Source organism: Schistocerca serialis, chromosome 8 (assembly GCF_023864345.2).
Source record: "Schistocerca serialis cubense isolate TAMUIC-IGC-003099 chromosome 8, iqSchSeri2.2, whole genome shotgun sequence".
NCBI lineage: Eukaryota > Metazoa > Arthropoda > Insecta > Orthoptera > Acrididae > Schistocerca > Schistocerca serialis.
Genome location: NC_064645.1, coordinates 58,005,196 through 58,027,836, shown reverse-complemented (window position 1 = coordinate 58,027,836; position 22,641 = coordinate 58,005,196). Strand labels below are relative to the sequence as shown.

Sequence of the window (22,641 nt, the reverse complement as noted above, 5' to 3'; positions counted from 1 at the left end):
TTTTCTAGCCGTTAAAAGAATTGTTTCCAGGCGTTTGGCCCAACCGTATCTTCCATTTCAAAAGGAAGGGCGAGGCGGTGATTCTAAGGTTTTCCCGGTATGTATTACACTGCAGAGCCAAAGAAACTGGTAAAACTACGTAATATCGTGTAGGGTTGCCGCGAACATGCAGATGTGCCGCAACACGACGTTGCATGGACTCGACTAGTATCTGAAGTAGTGCTGCGGGGAAATGACACCATGAATCCTGCACGGTTGTCCATAAATCCGTAAGAGTACGAGTCTTTTGAACAGCAAATCGCAAGCCATCCCAGATATGCTCAATAATGTTCATGTCTGGGGAGTTCATTGGCAGACGGAAGCGTTTAAACTCAGAACAGTGTTCCTGGAGCCACTCTGTAGCAATTATGGATTTGTATGGTGTCGCTTTGTCCTGTTGGAATTGCCCAAGTTTTTCGGAATGCACAATGGACGTGGATGGATGCAGGTTATCAAACAGGATGCTTACCTACGTTTCATGTGTCACAGTCGTATCTAGACCCACGACTATGTAGCTGTTTTTACGGATGGGTCGAAACAAGGGAATTCTGTTGGTTGCTCAGTGGTTTTTCCATATCGTGCCCTCAAGGTCCGACTGCCTCAGACTTTTACTGTCTTTGATGCAGAATTGTTTGCGACAAAATTGTCCAGACCATCCAGGATGCCCTCCTCCGACTACAGCGACTGGGGAAGGTTGTAGCTTTCTGCTGGGTTCCGGGGCATGTTGGCATTGCTGAGAATGAAAGGGCAGATCTCGCAGCCAAGGAGGCGTGTCTCGCCCCACAAGTATCTCAGTGTGCTATCCCCTTGCACGCACTCACTTCGCTGTTGAGCTCACGGGTCATGCGTCGGTGGGAGGATGAGTGGCTGGAAGTGACTGAGAATAAGCTCCGTATAGTCAAGCCCACAACGCGTGTGTGGTGTACTTCCTTTCAGCCCCATTGACGGGACGAGGTTCTCCTCACTCGGCTTCGAATAGGCCACAGCCCTATGACGCATGGCTTCCTGCTCCGGCGAGAGAACCCTCCAATGTGTGGTGCTTGCGGCGTCCAGGTCACTGTGCGCCACGTTTTATTGGATTGCGTTTTATTTTCTGACCAGCGGGTCGCGGCTGACTTGCCAGCGGACCTGCCGTCTCTTTTAGGCAACACTCGGACGAATGTGGTTAAAGTTTTAAAGTTCTGTGCCCTGTCAAATGTTTTTACAAAGATTTTAGAGAGAGGATTTTAATTTGCGCACTGTGTGACAAGCTCGCCCATATTTTATGTAAGTGGCCAGCCAATAACAATTTCCTGTGACATTCTTGTTGCTATGTTTCCCCTTTCCTTAGGTTTTACTTTCTTATGTTGCATTTTCCTTCTTTTCCTGCTTTCTTTGAGTGTGTGCTTTAGTTTTCTTAGGTCTGTCCACATTCGTTCCTTTTAATGTGTGTCAGGGCACTGATGACCTCGATGTTGAGCGCCCATAGGCCCCAACACACCACCACCACCACGCATCAAGGGTCCCACATCACTCCAACTGCACACGCCCCACACCATTACAGAGCCTCCCCCGGCTTTAACAGTCCCCTGCTGACATGCAGGATCCATGGATTCGTGAGGTTGTCTCCACACATGTACATGCCCATCCGCTCGACAGAATTTGAAACGAGACTCGTCCGGGCAGGCAACATGTTTCCAGTCATCAAGTGTTCAATGTCTGTTTTGGCGGGCCCAGGTGAGGGGTAAAGCTTTGTGCCGTGCAGTCATTAAGGGTACGCGAGTGGGCCTTCGTCTCCGAAAGCCCATATCGGCGATGTTTCGTTGAATGGTTCGCAAACTGACTCTTGTTGATGGTCCAGCATTAAAATCTGCAGCAATTTGAAGAAGGGTTGTGCTTCTGTCATACTCAACGATTCTCTTCGTTTGTCCCGTTCTTGCAGGATCTTTTTCCGGTCGCAGCGATGTCGGAGATTTGATGTTTACCGGGTTCCGGATATTCACGGAACACTCGTGAAATAGTCGTACTAGAAAATTCCCACTTCATTGCTCCCTCACAGATGCTGTATGCATCGCTGGTACGCCGACTGTAACACCATGTTCAAACTCACTTAAATCGTGATAACCTGTCATTGTAGAACCAATAACCGATCTAACAAGTGCGCCATTCACTTGTTGTCAAATATAGGCGTTGCCGACCGCAGCGCCGTATTCTGCCTGTTTACATTTCTCTGTACTTTAATACGCATTCCTATACCAGTTTCTTAGGCGCTTCAGTGTATATCAGCTAATACCATTTAAAAGAAGAAATTAAATATTTGAAAACTACTCATATTTCAAACGTTGAATAAATTGCTTGGAAACAATTAGACCTCTTGAATAAGATGCACGAGATTAAAATTTCAAGCGTATTTCCATAGATATGTGTAACTATGTGGATCATTTACACTCTTCCATGGTTGTAGCTGGAGCAGAAAAGTCGTTCAGCATTCTGGCTTGCGTTAAAAACTGTCTCAGAGCAACTATGGATCAATAACGTTTCGCAGATTTGGGGATCTTGGCAACTGATATAATTTGTAAAGACTTTGGTGCCGTGATTGAAACATCCGTTGGACGAAATGCTCGCAAAGCGCCATTGACAGTGTTGTAGGCAAGTTGGTTGTGGTGTGGAATCCGCTGCATGACTCGTTGCGGTTTAAATGCGTGTGTGCTGATGTGTGTTAGTGAAATGTGTGGCCACGTCAGAGAACTAGCGGGAACAGAACGCTCCATATCGCAGTGTTCCTGACAACTGACATTCGTCAGTGTACAGTTCAGCATAGTACTTAGATTTTCGTTTTAAAGCGAAATGAACCAATCTAAAGAATAAAATGAAACGGAGCGAACATAAGTTTGAGAGTAGTTCGTTATTGAATAGCATCTGAAGTCAAACTTGTAAGTTCGTCGGCCGTTTCAGTTTTCTCTCTTCCTATGCAGGCCTCAGTCTAGCTGTCATGCAGTTTCTTAGCTGTAGTGGTCTTCATCACTAGTTTTCAAAGCAATATTTGTTACTATCCCTTCAGTGCTCCGTGAAAGCGGTATGGCGCTGGTATTCTTTACTAATGTATCCGTATTTAACCTTTGTACACTCATTCATTCGCCTCAGTGGTGCGTTTTTTCAAAACTGCAGCGACAAAATGGAGACATGGCATAGGACTATTTTTTGTTTCACTTTATTCTAAATGATTTTGAGTGTCGTAGAACATCATGCAAGGTGTATCATAATAATTACTTCTTATTTTCTGAAATAACAGAGGACATGAAATTATACCTTTTTCTTAGTAAAGCAATGCCCAGTAATACATCATTTTGAACTTGCACTGGTGCGAAGGAAACTGTATATCTCAAAAAGTGTTGGATGGAGCTCCTAGCAAAATGAGTGAAATTGAGAGCATGGTCTTAGCAATGGCACGTCACGCAAATGCTTTATAAATCGTCTTCTTTCTCCGAAATTATTATGATTAAATATTATTAAAATTGCAAAGACATGTATAAATTATTTAAATTTATACCTACCGCAGTACATTTTAATTCTCGTTGAAAATTTTAATGGAAATCAGAAATGTGAACGTGTGCCCGGAAAAAATTTCGTAGTGTAGACAAGAAATTTAAGTGCCAGTTCTCTAATTAGAAAACCTGTCTTTCAGCACTTTCGTAGAAAAACAATGTTATGAATTTTAATACCCGAAACTAAGTAAACAAATTTTACAAAAGATATTCTGTGACTTATAATAACAAACTAACTTCAGTCGTCTATTGTCTCCATGGTAAGAACAACAGCTGAAACAAAAGGGTCAAAAATCTGAATAATGAGCAGTGGTTTTTGTACAGAAAGTGAAGCATCTGCGGACTCTCAATTATTGATAAGATTAAGTTTATGTTCACATCGTGTACGACATCAGAAAATTATGAACATTTAGTCTGATATGCCCGTGCATAAGTTTCGTCGCTTCCTCGAATTTTCACAGGGCCTGCCATACAGGGTAACACTGCACCTCACGCGCAGTCGACCTTTGTGCTGTTAATAGCGACTCGACGATACACGTGTGTGTACTAGAGCGTGCTATAATAATTCATCCTATTGCGCTATGAACAACCGTTAGTCAGCTCGAATTCCGCCAGCGATATCTCACGCATCGTATAGTGACGTTGTATTCATGTTCGTATTTGTGAACATACGAGGGCTGTTCGAAAAGTAAGGTCCGATCGCTCGCGAATGACAACCACAGTGAAAATCAAATAATTTTTTATTCTCAACAGTTAGCCGCCCCTTCCAGCAACATCTCTAAATATGTCGTCGCTCTGCCTCTGACATTTGTCGTGGCGTTGTACAAACTTTCCAATACCCTCGTCAGAGAAAGCAGCCGCCTGTGCTTTCCGTCAATTCTCTACGATAATCTGCCTTTCGTTGATGTGCCAAAATGTTACTATGTAGCCAGCGGTTCATGTGAGCAGAGGTGAACAGTGGAGGGAGCCAATTAAGGGCTGCATTGTGGGTGATCAAACACCTCCCATCGAGAACGCTGCAGGGGCATCTTCATTGGCCCTGCAGAATGCGGCTGAAAATTGTCTTGAAGAAAGCAAGGCATGACATCTGTGTTATGTGGGCTGTATAGCTTCAGGTGAAATCCCTCACCAGATCCACATACTTTGCGGGAGACACTGTTGTTTAAGGCGTTTCTACGTGGTCACTTTGCGCTCTGAACTGAAAAGAGAGCGACGTGAAGCGATCGACAGGCACACTAAAGACACTGCCCAGCACATCTGTGCAAAGCTCCATCGGATTTTCGGATTGGTTTTCATTTCGCAACTAATCGGACCTTAGTTTCCGAATACGCCTCGTATGTTTAGTATTTAATAAGGAATTATATTTATTGCATATTTCATTCCAATGAGTATCTTTGTGTATTTCCAATATTCCCCTAATGGTATTACGTTTAAATCATATCAAACCTTCTTTAAAATAACAATAAAATTGGACTACTGTATTTGGAGATGGAGCCCAAACACAAATCCTGCCTTTAACAAATAAAATAAAATAATAATATAATAATAATAATAAATTGTAATAATAATAGTAATAATAATAATAATAATACTTTGGATAAGTAGTTGAGACATTAAAGTTTGCTTCGCCTTTAAGATTGGAATTGAATTTCTTAATGTTTCATAAAATCTTACGTAGCATTGTTCATTGAGGTCACACAATAAAGTAAATGCAATTTACTCCATGAATTTATCGAGCTTCGCACGACCGAAGATGTAAGGAACGTAGCCAGGGCTCATTACATACACTCCTGGAAATTGAAATAAGAACACCGTCAATTCATTGTCCCAGGAAGGGGAAGCTTTATTGACACATTCCTGGGGTCAGATACATCACATGATCACACTGACAGAACCACAGGCACATAGACACAGGCAACAGAGCATGCACAATGTCGGCACTAGTACAGTGTATATCCACCTTTCGCAGCAATGCAGGCTGCTATTCTACCATGGAGACGATCGTAGAGATGCTGGATGTAGTTCTGTGGAACGGCTTGCCATGCCATTTCCACCTGGCGCCTCAGTTGGACCAGCGTTCGTGCTGGACGTGCAGACCGCGTGAGACGACGCTTCATCCAGTCCCAAACATGCTCAATGGGGGACAGATCCGGAGATCTTGCTGGCCAGGGTAGTTGACTTACACCTTCTAGAGCACGTTGGGTGGCACGGGATACATGCGGACGTGCATTGTCCTGTGGAACAGCAAGTTCCCTTGCCGGTCTAGGAATGGTAGAACGATGGGTTCGATGACGGTTTGGATGTACCGTGCACTATTCAGTGTCCCCTCGACGATCACCAGTGGTGTACGGCCAGTGTAGGAGATCGCTCCCCACACCATGATGCCGGGTGTTGGCCCTGTGTGCCTCGGTCGTATGCAGTCCTGATTGTGGCGCTCACCTGCACGGCGCCAAACACGCATACGACCATCATTGGCACCAAGGCAGAAGCGACTCTCATCGCTGAAGACGACACGTCTCCATTCGTCCCTCCATTCACGCCTGTCGCGACACCACTGGAGGCGGGCTGCACGATGTTGGGGCGTGAGCGGAAGACGGCCTAACGGTGTGCGGGACCGTAGCCCAGCTTCATGGAGACGGTTGCGAATGGTCCTCGCCGATACCCCAGGAGCAACAGTGTCCCTAATTTGCTGGGAAGTGGCGGTGCGGTCCCTACGGCACTGCGTAGGATCCTACGGTCTTGGCGTGCATCCGTGCGTCGCTGCGGTCCGGTCCCAGGTCGACGGGCACGTGCACCTTCCGCCGACCACTGGCGACAACATCGATGTACTGTGGAGACCTCACGCCCCACGTGTTGAGCAATTCGGCGGTACGTCCACCCGGCCTCCCGCATGCCCACTATACGCCCTCGCTCCAAGTCCGTCAACTGCACATACGGTTCACGTCCACGCTGTCGCGGCATGCTACCAGTGTTAAAGACTGCGGTGGAGCTCCGTATGCCACGGAAAACTGGCTGACACTGACGGCGGCGGTGCACAAATGCTGCGCAGCTAGCGCCATTCGACGGCCAACACCGCGGTTCCTGGTGCGTCCGCTGTGCCGTGCTTGTGATCATTGCTTGTACAGCTCTCTCGCAGTGTCCAGAGCAAGTATGGTGGGTCTGACACACCGGTGTCAATGTGTTCTTTTTTCCATTTCCAGGAGTGTATTTTTTGTAGACTAAGTCTGATATCTGACCTCATCTTCAGTCATGACAATGGGGTGACTAAAACTATTAAAACAGAGAAAGGAATAGAATTAAATAAAAAATGTATTCATTTCAACATATACATTACGATATGAATGACACTTACGTAAAATTCTAGATAAGTAATTGCAGATAATTCACAAATGAGAGCGACTTGTTAATTCTGCGCCTCTTTTCTGCAAATAAGTACCGATATGGCTAACTGTGGAGCCACAGAAAATATTACGTCCTTCTAGGACAGGGGTCTCCAAACTACAGCCCGCGGGCCGAAACCGCCCCGCGAGGTCCGACAAACCGGCCCACGTTAGCTGGCGGACATCCCCGGTATCCGGCCCGCCAAATATTCGAGGTGGTACCTATACTCCCAACAACTGAGTTTAGAGGCCTATCGCGACCAATACACCGCGACATTGTCGGAGCTCTATCTTTACAAAGCCGAGGGTCATGGTTAAACTTATGGCTATCCACAATAAACAGACAGACCATTCTCCGTGCGATAGTGAAAAAAAAAAGAACGGTTAACAGACTAGTTTGGCGAAAAGATTTTAAGTAAAAGATTCTTTGCATTTTATTCTACTCACGAGTCTGGTGCAAGTCTTTCAAATGGACGCCACTTCGGCGACTAACCTTAGTAATCAATCATTACGGAAGATGCTTCTTAAGCGGGGTTTCACTTTCTTTTGATTACTTTGTAAAATACATACAGTCCACCAATCAAAATTATGTAATCAAATAAAAATCGTAGTTCGTTGCAGTGCTAGCTATTCCCACAACCTTAGATTATTGCGATTTCATCTTTCCTTTCGCCTTACATTACGGTGATCATGGAGTGCTAGGGTGCTTTAATCCCACTAGGTAGATCTTGGCCCTTATGACTTCGTGGAGGACGCAATGTGGCCCGCGGACTAAACCGTTTGGAGACCCCTGTTCTAGGACAACGAATGACATAAGAGTGCTGGTGCCTACTGGCTGCGACAAGAGAGCGGTGTTAATTCCTCTGTTTTGCTTTCTCTTGTCTTAAAAAATCGATACATATAATCTAAGTTCAGTAAATTAAATATCGTCTGTGCTCGAGTGCAAATGGTTCCTTAAATGCCCCAGACCAAGTCGTGGCTGTCAGCGGCGCAGGGGCCACCACGTGGCTTCCACTTTTCCACTGGCGGGTTTTTAGCTCCTCACCACAAGAGGCCTTCCCTCCAACATTTACAAGTATAGCTGCCTTATACATAGATCAGTAACCCATGCAGTGTTTTCACATATTACAATACATGTATAGAAATGGTTCATATTTAGTACAAAATCTGAAATAAAGAAAAAACAGTGACAGAATAAATACCAAAGTGGCCAAAACCTTGTCTATAAACGACTGAAAATCACGAATGACATAAAGTGCTGGTGTTGAAGGTCCTAGAAATATTGTGCTGGAAAATGAAATCAGCAATTCGGCAGAACACGCGAAAGCATACCATTTAAGGGATAGGTTGATAGGACTCTTCCTCAGGCATCAAGGAAGTGGAAGGGAGAACTTGTAGAATTCTCGGGTGCCCGGCCAGGTAACGTCGTAATTACTCCGCGATAGTATTTCGGCAAACAGACTCCTCGGCATTTTCAGGTGGCCGCTGACGACTGCTGCTCCGCTTCTGTGGACGACCTATATACGTTGGCCGTTACCGCCGTCCATCATTCCGCTCCCCCCTGCCGCTGTCCGTGCTGCCGCCGCAGTGGGTGGTGGCGGTGGTGGGGGTAATAGCTCACAGCTCCCGGCTCCGAACCAGGGGCTCCAGCGTCCAGACAGTCGCTGACGGTGCGGACCTCACTGTAAGGGAGCGCTTCTCTTTTCTTAGGCTCAGTGCCGTGTTTCACGCCTGACTCAGTCGTGGGTTTCTATCTTTGTCGATTAGACAATCTTGAATCCTAATTTCAATGGCCTCTTAAATCACGCAATCCCACAGGGTGGAAGATTGCCTAAGTGTTTCGGTGTCGTTGTAATCCATAGTATGGCCAGTTTTTATACTACGGTCGGCCACTACTGACTTGGTGATCTGGGGTAACTCAGTACGGCGTCTATGTTCACGACATGTCTCTTGTACTGTGTGTACAGTTTCCACAATGTATGATTTGTTCAAATGTTCAGATGTGTGTAAAATCTTATGGGACTTAACTGCTAAGGTCATCAGTCCCTAAGCTTACACACTACTTAACCTAAATTATCCTAAGGACAAACACACACACACCCATGCCCGAGGGAGGATTCGAACCTCCGCTGGGACCAGCCGCACAGTCCATGACTGCAGCGCCGGCGACCGCTCGGCTAATCCCGCGCGGCAATGTATGATTTACTACACTGGTGAGCGTTTAGTAGATATGTAGTTTCGAAGGCCTACATTATCCTTCATTGAACATAGACAGTACAATGAAATGCGTCAGACCAACAAATCATCCCTGGCCGGTCATAATATCCATACTATGGCATTGTGTGATTAAAGAGGCCATTGACATTAGGTACCAAGGTGGTCTAATTAACAAAGATAGAACCTACGGCTAAGTCAGGATTAGAAAACTGCATTAAGCCTAGAAAAAGAGAGCAGTTCACGTACAGTGAGATCCGCACCCGACAATAATATCATGGATACTGGAGACCAGAGTTCGAAGTCGGCCGCCGCTACCCCCCAAAATCGCCATAATCCACTGTGGCGGTAGTATACTTAGCGATAAGAACGGAGTGATACAGGGGGTAACACCAAGCATATGCTTGGGGTGGGGGGGTTTCAGCTGCCATTAACTATGGGTTTTATGCAACCTGCAACGCCTTCATAGATTGTTTGCAGGATTTTGATATTCTCTCGCTCGTTACATGCAAACTGTTAGCTGTGTGGGAAAAATGAAAAGGACTTTTATGTGAAATGTAATGTAGTTATATTTTGTACTAGGACACGTTTCCGCTAGAAGCTGTACTTTTCGAATTATTCAAGAAAACTTAGAAAAGTGACCTGCAAAAATTTTTTTCTTCTTTTGAATAATTCGAAAACTGTGGCTTTCAGTGAAATTGTATCCCAGTACAAAATTTAACTACTTTTAGTTTGCTGCATAATAGTGGTCTTCATTTTTTTCTGTAGGACTAATAGCTCGTGTATAGAGAGTGATAGAATACGAAAATCTCGTGCGTGGGTTTTGAAGGTGTTGCAGGTTGCATAAAACTTGCAGGTAGGGGCAGATGAATCATCCGATGTAGGAGGCCAACATGACCGGAGCCAAAGTCGTCACAGACTGCCCGAAGATGTCAACGAGTCTGTTTGCGGAAATGTCGTGGTGTAATTACGAAATTACCTGGCCAGAAACACTAGGAACACGCCAGGAAAGAATTGGGTCGCATAAGTGGAGGGAGTTGTTGGGAGACAAGAGAGGGGAGAGGGTGGATAATGTTTTTGGAACACAAAGGATCGAGTCGATGAAGGCTGCAGTAATTATGAAAATATGTACAGAATTAAGCAGTATATATTAGTGTGGAGAGCTGCATCAAACCAGTTTTCTGGCCGAAGAACGTAACACTTTTAATTGTAGCGGATGCTTCGTTTCGTTAGTAGACGTGTGACATGCTCGTGGCAGTGAGAGCCTCCTCTACCTTCGCAGCGTAACCAGGGGTGAAGAGGTATGCGCTATCGAATAACCCAGTAACGAGATACTTGGAAGTTTGTTGTCGCTACGGCTGGTTCCGCAGCGAACCGCCTGTGTAACGGCGCCGACAGGTCTGAACGAGAGACGACAGTGGCGCGGGGTATTAACTCGCCGGCGCTGGCAGGGCGCGAGTGGCGGCTATGAACTGCCGTATCGCAGCGCAGCGCAGCGACCGCAGACGGCGATTAAATGTCGCCCCCTGCGGCGTGGCGCAGCCGGGTCGCGGCCGCCTGCAAAGGTCGCCGGGTCACGGCATTTGCCCGCCTCGCGGGGCTTACCTTCAACAGTCAGTAAACTGGCCAGCCGCCCCCCCATCACGCTATCGTTCAGTCTTGCAAAGCGCTTCTTTCAATGCGTCATAGACCCACCGCCACAGCCGGGGCGCTGACGGAAGCCTGCGCGGTACCACTGCACTCGCCAGTAGCCAATTCGAGTCGTGGCGGTGGAAGAAGTAGTTGGACGAAAAGGGGTGCTGTACAGTTTCTGATCACCACACTTAGCGCCAGTGCTGTGCGTCAAATTCCAGATCTCTTTGCAGTGTGTCGTGGAATGATGTTGGTGACACTGTTGATGTCGATGTATCTGTCGGGTGTGTACGTTAAGCCCGGCGTTCCCCTCTGTGCTAATAGAGCTGTTTGTAGGGCGTGTGCCGGCACCAGTTTTCAGCCCTCCCTACTCTCATAATCGTAGCAGCACAAACATGACACCGCGCTATACGACACCGTTCGTCACCACTCACATCCAACATACACAGTCGTCGAACAAGTCTCTCGCTTCACGAACAAAAGGTATCATCGCTCGTGAAGGAAGAAAAACCATTCTAGTTAGGTACTAGGCGTCTCCCATTCAGCCATGTGACAGGATTTCGACTGTACTAACACTTCTGCATGTACATGTACATTTACTCCCACACCTACACCATACGGTGCATGCTGGAGGCTACCGTGTACCATTGCTAGTCATTCCTTTACCCGTTCCACTCGCAGATGGAACGACGGAAAAACAACTGTCTGATTTCTGTTATCTTCTCTTCGCGATCCTCGCGCGAATTAGACGTTGGTGGCCATAAAATCGTTCTGTTGTCCGTCGCAAACGCCGTTCTCTAAAATTTGTTATCACTGTTTCGCAAAAGTAATGTCTTTTTGCTTGCAGGGATTCCCATTTCAGTTCACGTAATAATTCCGTAATACTTGTGTGCTAGTCGAACAAAGCAGTAAGAAATTTAGCAGCACACCTCTGAGTTACTTCCATGTGGTCCTTTAAACCGACCTGGTGAGGATCTCAAACACCCAAGCAGTGCTCAAGAGTGGGTCATAGTAGTGTTCTGTACGCGTCTCCCCTTTAGATAAACCACACGTACCAAGAATTCAGCCATTAAACCTGAGTTAAGCGTCTTACGTGTTCAAAATGGTTCAAATGGCTCTGAGCACTATGGGACCTAACATCTATGGTCATCAGTCGCCTAGAACTTAGAACTACTTAAACCTAACTAACCTAAGGACATCACATACATCCATGCCCGAGGCAGGATTCGAACCTGCGACCGTAGAGGTCACGCGGTTCCAGACAGAAGTGCCTAGAACCGCACGGCCACACCGGCCGGGCTTACGTGTTCGCTCCATAACTTATCGCTTTGTAACATCCTGCCTAGATATTTAATCGGCGTCGCTGTGTGAAGCAGCACACCAATGATAGTGGATTACAACATTATAGAATGGTTTTTCCTGCTCACCCTCATCAATTTATATTTTTCAACATTTTGAGGAATCTGCTACTCGTCAAAGCAATAGGAGTTCTGTCCGGGTCATCTTGTATCCTCCTGCTGTAAGTCAACGACGAGACTTCTCGGTGTACTACAGCATCGTCAGGAAAAAATTGCAGTCACGGCGCAGGAGTTACGAAACCCCTCGACCTACTTGCATACCTGAGGAACTATTTCGTATCCTCAGACCCCCGTTAACAGTCTCCAGTGTCACACTGTGAGAAACATTTTCGGACGCCTAGGAATATGGAATTCGGCTCCAGTGCCGATCGTACGTGGTTGGTAGGATATTGTGCAAGGAAAGGTCAAGCTTACAAGGGAACCTCCCCATCGCACCCCCCTCAGATTTAGTTATAAGTTGGCACAGTGCATATGCCTTGAAAAACTGAACACAGATCAATCGAGAAAACAGGAAGTTGTGTGGAACTATGAAAAAATGAGCAAAATATACAAAATGAGTAGTCCATGCGCCGATAGGTGGCAACATCAAGGATACTCTGAACGTAAGAGCGCCGTGGTCCCGTGGTTAGCGTGTGCAGCTCCGAAACGAGAGGACCTTGGTTTAAGTCTCCCCTCAAGTGAAAAATTTTTCTTTATTTTCGCAAAATTATGATCTGTCCATTCGTTCATTGACGTCTCTGTTCACTGTAATAAGTTTAGTGTCTGTGTTTTGCGACCGCACCGCAAAACCGTGCGATTAGTAGACGAAACGACGTGCCTCTCCAATGGGAACCGAAAATATTTGATCGCAAGGTCATAGGTCAACCGATTCCTCCACAGGAAAACGCGTCTGATATATTCTATACGACACTGGTGAGGGCATGTGCGTCACATGACAGGAATATGTTGTCGACCCACCTAACTTGTACACTTGGCGAATGGGTAAAAAGATTCTTCTACATTGCCCGATTTAGGTTTCCTTGTGGATGTTAGAATTACTCCCAAAAAAGTGATGAAAACATAAGAGTTTGTCACATAAACTGCAACAAATGAATCCAACAGTTTCACAGTCGCACAATTTTCCCTGTGCTCTGTCAAAACATGTTTTTAACGTTTTCAAATTTTTCCGTGTGTAGACCGTCAAATCCTGCATATGTCCAAGCAAATCTGAACATGTCCTGGAATTTTGGAGAGCGAATTTGATTATGTGTGAGTGCCTGAATTTTGATAATTGTCTGAAAATAAAAATAAAATTTTACGCTCGAAGGGAGACTTGAACCAAGTACCTCTTGTTCCGCAGCTGCACACGCTAACCACGGGACCACGGCGCTCCTGGCCTCACATAACCCTTGAGTTGTCTATCTTCGCATGGACTACTCAGTTTGTATATTTTGCTTATTTTTTTCATAGTTCCATACAACTTCTTCCTGTTTTCTCGATTGATCTGTGTTCAGCTTTTCAAGGCCTATCCACTGTGCCAACTTATAATTAAATCTGAGGGGGTAGCGATGGGGAGGTTCCCTTGTTAGTATCATATGACCAGTGTTCTTCACAAGTACGTTGGTTCTTGGACACAAGAATTTCTCTCTGACACAAATTCAGACTTAAAATATTCTGAAGACTCTGCAGTCAACCAACATTAAATATGTTCGCCTGTGATTTTGCGAGGCGTTTCTTTCACCTCATCCACCCTTCCCCTTTTTTTCTTTTCAGTCGCTTCGGACATTGCGCTGACTAGGAGATTCGCGTTAAACACAAGTTATCAAAGGACCAATACCTCTGTTAAACTGAATGAGATATCGTCTCGACGTGACGATTCGTGCGTTTTCAGCTCTTTCGGCTGCTTCTTAACACCAGAGGTGCATGTTTCTGTGTGCTCCTCAGTGTTGCCACAGCTCTTAGAGACGACTGTGTTCCCAGTCCCGTAGATTCCGCAGCCTCTTTACTACCGCCGCTGAAAGCTAGAGCGGCTCTCCTCCTGCCGTACAAAGTGTAGTAATCGCGCCGGTGGCGAGCGGTTCGGCGGCCCGGGATGCGCCTCGTGACGCGCTGCTGGCGCGTCATCTCGTCTCGGGTAACCGCGGCGCGTGGGCGTCTCCGGGCCGGAGCGGGGCTCTGCGCATGCGCGGGCCGCGCCCATTCACCCCACGAGGCGCGCGCCGCGCGTACGCCGCTCCTGCGACGCCCCGCGTATCGATCGCCGCCGACCGCTGCGACCTTTGGCTGCTCGGGGGCCGGTGCCGACTGTGAGCGGCCCGCGGCTGCCGGCTAGACGGCGGCACGGCCGGGGCGGGGGCGCCAGCGCCTCGCGCCTCTGTCACGCCACCTCTTCCCGCCCCTCCTCAACCCCCAAGCACTGCGCCCAGTGGCTTCTTACAACCTACTTGCAGCACTGCTCAACCCAGCCTCCCCTTCGTCTTCCGTCGATATTTTCGGCAATAAGACTGAGGTCAATTCCATTCAACTCTTTCGATACAGTTCGCACCTACGTGTCCCGCTATAGTCACGTTGTTGTTGTTGTGGTATTCAGACTGGTTTGATGCACCTCTCCATGCTAGTCTATCCTGTGCAAGCTTCTTCATCTCCCAGTACCTACTGCAACCTACATCCTTCTGAATCTTTTTACTATATTCATCTCTTGGTCTCCTTCTGCGATTTTTACCCTCCACGCTGCCCTCCAATACTAAATTGGTGATCCCTCGATGTCTCAGAACATGTCCTACCAACCTATCCCTTCTTCTAGTCAAGTTTTGCCACATGCTCCTCTTCTCCGCAGTCCTATTCAATACTTCCTCATTAGTTATGTGATCCACCCATCTAATCTTTAGCATTCTTCTGTAGCACCACATTTCGAAAGCTTCTATTCTCTTCTTGTCCAAACTATTTATCGTCCATGTTTCACTTCCATACATAGCTACACTCCATACAAATACTTTCAGAAATGACTTCCTGACACTTAAATCTATACTCGATGTTAACAGATTTCTCTTCTTCAACAATGCTTTCCTTGCCATTGCCAGTCTACATTTTATATCCTCCCTTCTTCGACCATCATCAGTTATTTTGCTCCCCAAATAGCAAAACTCATTTACTACATTAAGTGTCTCATTTCCTAATCTAATTCCCTCAGCATCTCCCGACTTAATTAGACTACATTCCATTATCCTCGTTTTGCTTTTGCTGATGTTCATCTTACATCCTCCTTTAAAGACACTGTCCATTCCGTTCAACTGCTCTTCCAAGTCCTTTGCTGTTGGTTGGTTGGTTGGTTTGGGGAAGGAGACCAGACTGCGTGGTCATCGGTCTCATCGGATTAGGGAAGGATGGGGAAGGAAGTCGGCCGTGCCCTTTCAGAGGAACCATCCCGGCATTTGCCTGGACTGATTTAGGGAAATCACGGAAAACCTAAATCAGGATGGCCGGACGCGGGATTGAACCGTCGTCCTCCCGAATGCGAGTCCAGTGTCTAACCACTGCGCCACCTCGCTCGGTCCTTTGCTGTCTCTGACAGAAATACAATGTCATCGGCGAACCTCAAACTTTTTATTTCTTCTCCGTGGATTTTAATACCTACTCCGAATTTTTCTTTTGTTTCCTTTACTGCTTGCTCAATATACAGATTGAATAACATCAGGGATAGGTTACAACCCTGTCTTACTCCCCTCCCAACCACTGCTTCCCTTTCATGTCCCTCGACTCTTTTAACTGCCATCTGGTTTCTGTACAAACTGTAAACAGCCTTTCGCTCCCTGTATTTTACTCCTGCCACCTTCAGAATTAGAAAGAGAGTATTCCAGTCAACATTTTCAAAAGCTTTCTCTAAGTCTACAAATGCTAGAAACGTAGGTTTGCCTTTCCTTAATGTATTTTCTAAGATAAGTCGTAGGGTCAGTATTGCCTTACGTGTTCCAATATTTCTGCTGAATCCAAACTGATCTTCCCCGAGGTCAGCTTCTATCAGTTTTTTCCATTAGTCTGTAAAGAATTCGCGTTAGTATTTTGCAGCTGTGGCTTATTAAACTCATAGTTCGGCAATTTTCACATCTGTCAACATCTGCTTTCTTTGCGATTGGAATTATTATATTCTTCTTGAAGTCTGGGGGTATTTCGCCTGTCTCATACATCTTTCTCACTAGATGGTAGAGTTTTGTTAGGCCTGGCTCTCCCTAGGCTGTCATTAGTTCTAATCGGATGTTGTCTACTCCCGGGGCCTTGTTTCGACTGATAATCAGGTAACCACTGGGAACATTCTGCATGTTATTGCCTTGTATGAATCTCCCACTCGTAAAGAGAAGAGTGCAAATAGTTTGCAGCAATGTCATTATTACAGAGTGCGCTTGTAGACTGTGCTGCCTTCAAGTTTCTTTCATAACCCTCTACTCCGTACAGCAGGCTGTTCCAGCTCGTGGGCTCCGTTGTGAGCCGCGGAGCGCTCCCTGCTCCAGGGAGCCGCGTCGCTCGCTGTGACCAGTCAAGTGGGCCGGCACGCCGGCAAGTGGCATGCAGGCTGAGGCAGGCGGCAAGGCAAGCGTTTTGATGTGCCAGCTGCGTCTCACAAGATCGACAACCTCATACTCGTAGCTGCTAAGACGTGGTGACATGCTACACCAGGAAATGGGATGTTCAGGAAATAAATAAGAAACAACTGTTTTACAAGAAATTGCATACTAAATTTATTGGGCCTCTGTAGCTTGACTTTTCTTTTCATTGCAAGGTCGAAAATATCAAGCGTCAAAGTGTTCGCAGCGTTAATGCGGAGGATGGCCTTCATTTTTGCATCCTGAAGAAACGATCGTTCCTTACTTTTTACTCTTTTCGTTGCTGAGAAAAGCTGCTCACAACAATACGTAGATCCAAACATGCACATGATCTGAGCGGCATTGTTGTGAAGCTTGGGAAATGTTTTTTGCTTTAATGAACGATACCATCGTGACAAATCCAACGTGCTGTAGTACTTCTCTTTCAACAAAGTTGAATTTTGCAAATCAATGATCTCCAATTGAAGTGACGATGACAAGTCATCGGGGGAAACTGAAAAAGGAGTGCTGCACACCTTAAGTTCCATTTCCAAACTAGTGAGGTCTCGGAATCGTGTTTCAAACGACGTGATGAGCTGCTTTAACTTTGCTTGGTAATCGCCGAAAGTAGTACCTTCAGGTAGTTTTAAAGAAGCAAGACAACTGAAGGACGTTAAATGTCCATTAGTCATATGTCCCTCAAATAAACGTAACTTTTGCATGAACGCTTTAATCTGGTCGTGCATGTCAACGATTAGCTGCCCTTTGCCCTGCAATGACAGATTTAAATTATTCAGATGCATAGATATGTCAGCTAGGAACGCCAGCTCTGATATCCATTTTATATCTTTCAGACAACGCATTTCTTCCCCTTTCATTTCGAGAAAAAGGGTTATTTCCTCACGAATGGCAAAGAAAACATGAACTTTTCCCCGACTCAGCCAACGAACTGTACTGTGGTAAGGTATATCCCCACACTGCACTTCCATATCTTTCAGGAATCCTTTGAATTGGCGATGATTCATACCGTGACGCCGCACAAAATTCACACACTTCACGACACCTTTCATTACGCCACCTAGCTCTACTGTTTCAGCGCACAGTGCCTCTTGGTGAATAAAACAATGAAGAGTCAAAATGTCTTTTCCGAAATCGTCCCTGAGTTTATTTTTCAATCAAGAGGCATAACCTTGATGACACCCGATCATTTGTGGCGCACCGTCTGTCGCTGCAGGATGGAGCTTATCCCACGGCAAACTCATATTGTCCACTGATTCACAAACAGCTTCAAAAATGTCACGTCCTGTTGCGGTGTAATCGAATGGTACCACATCCAAGAGTTCTTCAGTTACTTGCTGCTCCATGTCGACACCACGCACAAAAACTGCAAGCTGAGCACAGTCCGATATGTCGATGCTTTCGTCAAGCACTAGCGAAAATGCAACAAAGCTCTCCGCCTTTTTCCTGAGCTGTGTCTCTAAATCCGCTGCCATGTCCAGGATTCGACGAGACATTGTTTGCTTCGACAGGCAAACCCCTTCAATTGCCTGCACCTCCCTTGGAAACAAACATTCTGCAACGGCTACCATGCACGATTTTACGAGTGGTCCCACCGAAAACGGCTTGTCACTCGTCGCAATGATGTGAGCCACCCTGTGGCTTGCTCGAATTGCAGACTCAGTAGTGTTTTCTCCGCTCTCATTCGCCTGAAAATTATAAACGCGTTACATTACAGATCACGAACTATGTTGCAAGTTTTGATACCCTCCGTGTTACGAAACCGTTTTTAAACTTAACGTCTGCTGGTATGTCGTTCTTAAGCCTGGCTACCAGTTCTCCGCGTGCAACGCCTTCTACCTGATCGTAGTGCGCTGCGTGAAGACGTGTATAACGTCGTTGTATATTGGCCTCTTCGGAGAATTAAATACTTTATGACATACAACACACTGCGGACGACCATCCCTCTCAATGAATAGAAAGGTATCCTCCAATAGAGGTACAGGGCTCCCGCGGCTAATCGTAGCTGTCATTGAACACGGACTATTGCGTCAGTTGCGCCTGCATGCGGCCAGGGGGCAGTGAGTTCGCTTTCCCCCTCCACGCGGGCTCCGAGCTGCCGCAGTGAGCGCTCCGGAACGCTCCGGCTCCCTGGAGCTCGGTTGGAACAGCCTGCCGTACAGTGTCGTCGCCTGGAATTAGTTTCCGCCTACAGATTTGCAAAGCGGGCTGCTGCTGCTGCGCCTTCCCGGACAATTCGTGTCAGTAAACTGTATTCACTGTTCACAAACGACACCCATATTCAGCACTTGCAGCGTGAATTGTGAACAACAGTGGCAGGATGTTTATAGTGCCCATAACATAGATGATAAATATAATGCTTTCCTTAACACATTTCTCATGCTCTTTGACAGTTGCTTTCAAATGGTTCAAATGGCTCTGAGCACTATGGGACTCAACTGCTGTGGTCATAAGTCCCCTAGAACTTAGAACTACTTAAACCTAACTAACCTAAGGACAGCACACAACACCCAGCCATCACGAGGCAGAGAAAATCCCTGACCCCGCCGGGAATCGAACCCGGGAACCCGGGCGTGGGAAGTTGCTTTCCATTAGAACGTTCTAAACGAGGTACTAGCAGTGAAAGGCAGCCCAGGTGGCTGACTAGTGGGATAAGGGTATCACGTAGAACAAAGCGGTAATTATATCAAAATCTTAGAAGTAGTCACAATACAGCTGCAGTATTCCATTGCAAACAGTATTGCAAGGTGCTTTAAAATGTTATTAGGAAGGCAAGGAGTATGTAGTATGCATACAGAATAGCTAATTCACAGGATAAAATTAAAACCATATGGTCAGTTGTGAAGGTAGTGTCTGGTAAGCAGCACAAGGTCGACGATATAATGTCAGTTCATAGTAAAAATATTTCTGTTACTGATAAATCAGATATATGAACATAATTTAACACTTAATTTCTGAGCATTGCTGGTGAATTAATAAAAATTTAGCTTCTACAGGGAATCATATAACTCTCTTTGTAAATACGTTTCCGAGATTGATGTCTGAAATACTCCTCTGTGATACGGACAAGGGGAAGATTGAGTCAATAATTAAATCACTGAAGACTAAGGACTCTCGTCGTTATGATGGAGTGCCTAGCAGAATATTAAAGTACTGTGCTGCGCATGTTAGCCTGTATCTAGCCATATTTGTAATTTTTCCTTTAGGAATGGTCAGTTTCCTGAACGATTAAAGTACTCAGTAGTAAAGCCGCGTTGTAGAAAGGGATAAAGGGAAAATTTAGAAAATTTTAGACCTAGTTTTATGTCATCAGTGTTTGCTGAAATTATTGAAAAGGCTGTGTATGTAAGGATAATTGATCATTTTATATCACACCATTTGCTATCAAATGAACAGTTTGGCTTTAGAAGTCATTTAACAACTGAAAATGCTATTTTCTCTTTTCTCTGTGGGGTACTGGATGGGTTAAACAAAGGTTTCGAACACTACGCATATTTTTTTTTTTATTTAACTAAGGCGTTTGATTCTGTTAATCACAAAATATTGCTCCAGACGTTGGACCATTAAGAAATATAGAGAGTAGCTCACAATTGGTTCACTTCTTACTTTAGGAACAGACAACAAAAAATTATTATTCACAATGTTGATAGTGGCTGAGATGTGGGGTCTGAGTGGGTTACTGTCAAGTGAAGGGTGCCCCAGGGATCAGTGTTGGGGCCACTCCCGTTCCTTATATATATAAATGATGTGCTCTCTAGTATTGTGGGTAACTCTAAAATATTTCTGTTTGCTGAAGGCACTAGCTTGGTAGTAAAAGATGTTGTGTGCAACATTAGCCCAGTTTCAAATAGTGCAGTTCATGACCTAAGTTCATGGCTTGTAGGAAATAAACTAACGCTAAATCACAGTAAGACTCAGTTTTTACAGTTTCTAAAACACAGATCAACAAAACCTGAAGTTTTAATTTCACAGAATGGGCATATGATTAGTGAAATTGAACAGTGCAAGTTTCTAGGTTTTCAGATAGATAGTCAACTGTCGTGGACAGCCCACGTTCAGGATCTTGTTGAAAGACTTAATGCTGCCATTTTTACTATTCTAACGGTATCTGAAGTGAGTGATCGTTCGACACGAAAATTAGTCTACTTTGCTTATTTTCATTCGCTTATGTCGTATCGTGTTATATTCTGGGGTACCTCTTCTCATTCTAAAAGGATATTTTTGGCTTACAAACGGGCGGTTCGGGCAATAAATAGTGTAAGTGCACGAACCTCTTGTCGACCCCTGTTCACGAGTCTGGGTATTTTGACATTGGCCTCTCAGTATATATATTCGTTACTGTCATTTCTTGTTAACAATATTAGCTTATTCCCAAGAATAAGCAGCTTTTCCTCAGTTAATACTCGGCAGAAATCCAGTCTGCATTTGGATCGGACTTCTTTAACTGTTGTGCAGAAGGGTGTGCAGTATACTGCTGCATCCATTTTTAATAAGCTACCACTCGAATTCAAAAATCTTAGCAGTAATCCACGCGCTTTCAAAGCGAAGCTGAAGCGTTTCCTAATGGGTCTTTCCTTCTATTCTGTCGAGAAGTTCCTTGAAAAAGTAAGCTGATTCTTGTTGTATTGTTAACTGCGTTTAGTGAAACTTATGGATTGAGTATTTTCGGGTACATAAACATTTTATTTTTATCTGTTATTACTTTTATGTTGTAATTTCATGTACTGGCACGTTCCATGACCTTGGAGATTTGCTCCTCAGTTTGGTTCTACGGAAATTGACGTGTAAATAAAAATTTAAAAAAATTAAATAAAAACTTACAGAGACGCTCTATCAGCTGTTAGATATCTACTACCTTAACTACTGCTGCTTCCCTTGCATAGAGTGTGCGGGCTGCACTTTTTTTTCTTGTTTGGATTTTTTTTTTCCCTTAATCGAAATTTTATGTTGATTACCAGTTGTAACCATTTGTAAACTTTTAACGCTAATTAAGACCATAGAAGTATCGTTTTTCCGGATGTACTTCTGACCTAAAAGTGATTCTCGTAGCTCGAGTGCGAGGTGTTTGTTAGTTATGCCTTTCGCATTCTTTTGGTAATATGCCCACAAAAGCTTTCATCGTCTAACACATATCTCTTTATATCTAACCGAGAGATGAAATATCAGTTTTCATAGATTTAGCTCTGAAGTCTTTTTAATGTAACTAAATATTTTCTTGAAAATTTTGATCCCATATTTCCACTTAGGGGTTGAATTTCCAAAAACAGTGAAACATGTATTGTTTCTGACAGAGAAACCAAATACAAATTTTAACAGACTGACGTTTGAAAATACTTTCATGATGAAATAATTTCAAAAAACATCTCATCCCCTATTTCACTCCCTTAGGCGGTTGAATTTCCTAAAACAATGAAACACGTATTTTTTTATTATTTCTGAAGAAGTCAAATACCGATTTTCATAGATGTAGCGTTGAAACTGTTTTACTAGATCTTTAATAATGATTGATTTCCAAAATACGTTTTCACCTATTATTTTACTCCGTCAGTGGTTGAATTTCCGGAAATGCTGAAACGCATATTTTTTTATTTGTGATTGAGAAACCAAATACCGAATTTGCTTGTTCTAGCTTCAAAATGTCTCAGTTGCGACATACTTCGAAGAAGCCTTTCATACCCTATTTCACTCACCTTAGGAGTGGAAATCAGAAAAATGCCTTCGTAGACGACTCCTACAGTATGAAATCAGCACCCTCCGCCCATTACACGTTTCTATCCTTAGCTGTTTGGTTTGGACCATCACGAGTTAGTCAATAAGGACACTGCCTTTTATACATATAGATTTTATGTATGTGTTTTACTTTTTGCAAATTCGTCTTCTGTAATGCGAGAGATACCTTTGAATAACCCTTTTATGCCCC

At 44.9% G+C, this 22,641-nt stretch overlaps 1 protein-coding gene across 1 annotated transcript in view; it reads left to right on the top strand.

Moving 5' to 3' along the window:
• LOC126416073 (protein FAM151B) overlaps positions 1–22,641 on the top strand; it is a 362,218-nt gene that overhangs the window by 230,018 nt on the left and 109,559 nt on the right. The window lies entirely within an intron of this gene.